The 808-nt window shown below is 34.9% G+C and overlaps 1 protein-coding gene across 3 annotated transcripts in view; it reads right to left on the reverse strand.

Moving 5' to 3' along the window:
* LOC106870178 (netrin receptor UNC5B-a) overlaps positions 1 to 808 on the reverse strand; it is a 48,827-nt gene that overhangs the window by 1,154 nt on the left and 46,865 nt on the right. The gene's annotated exons all lie outside the window — the stretch shown is intronic.

The raw sequence follows: 808 nt of genomic DNA on the forward strand, positions 1-808 counted from the left end.
ATATATATATATTATATATATATATTATATATATATATATATACAGAGAGAGAGAGAGAAAGAAAGAAAGAATATATATATATACTTATATAGCACATAACTCATCTATACATGAAAACATACGTACACTCATATATAATGTATATACTATATACACAGTCATGCACACACACGCATACACACACATGCATGTATTTATATGGGAATGAATTTCGCCCAAAACTTGTAAAAATTTTAACTCAAACGTATTTCCTTCGAAGAAAAAATATTGAAGGAAAACTATTAACACTACATTACAGCCATGTTATTAATACATGGCTGACATCGGAATGTACGCCAGGAGGCAGACTGAAACGTTATATGAAGGTTCACCAAAACAATATTATAGCACTATTGCTACATCTGAACAAAAGAGTGTAAGTTTCTAGCACGATTTAAAAATCACATCTGTGCTGTTCATGTTTTAAGAGAACAATGGAACGACGGCGATACTCGAAATCGACTTGCTGCCATCACACACACACACACACACACACACGAACACGAACACATACACATACGCGTTGGTATCGAATAGTGAGAATAGGTGCACAACATCGTATTTCTATTCGTGGGTTAACAAGGCTACCAATGGTTTCATGTGAAGAGATCGTCACAATTGTTCATTCGTGCCACATACACACACACATATATATTAGGATGGAGCGAGAAATGAAATTTTCGAAATTGGTAATCAAGAATCGCAGTTTATATTACAGAAATCCCTCGACTATTGCGAGTGTTACGTTCCAAAACCTCCCGCGATAGG

This window comes from Octopus bimaculoides, chromosome 20 (genome assembly GCF_001194135.2).
Source record: "Octopus bimaculoides isolate UCB-OBI-ISO-001 chromosome 20, ASM119413v2, whole genome shotgun sequence".
Lineage (NCBI taxonomy): Eukaryota > Metazoa > Mollusca > Cephalopoda > Octopoda > Octopodidae > Octopus > Octopus bimaculoides.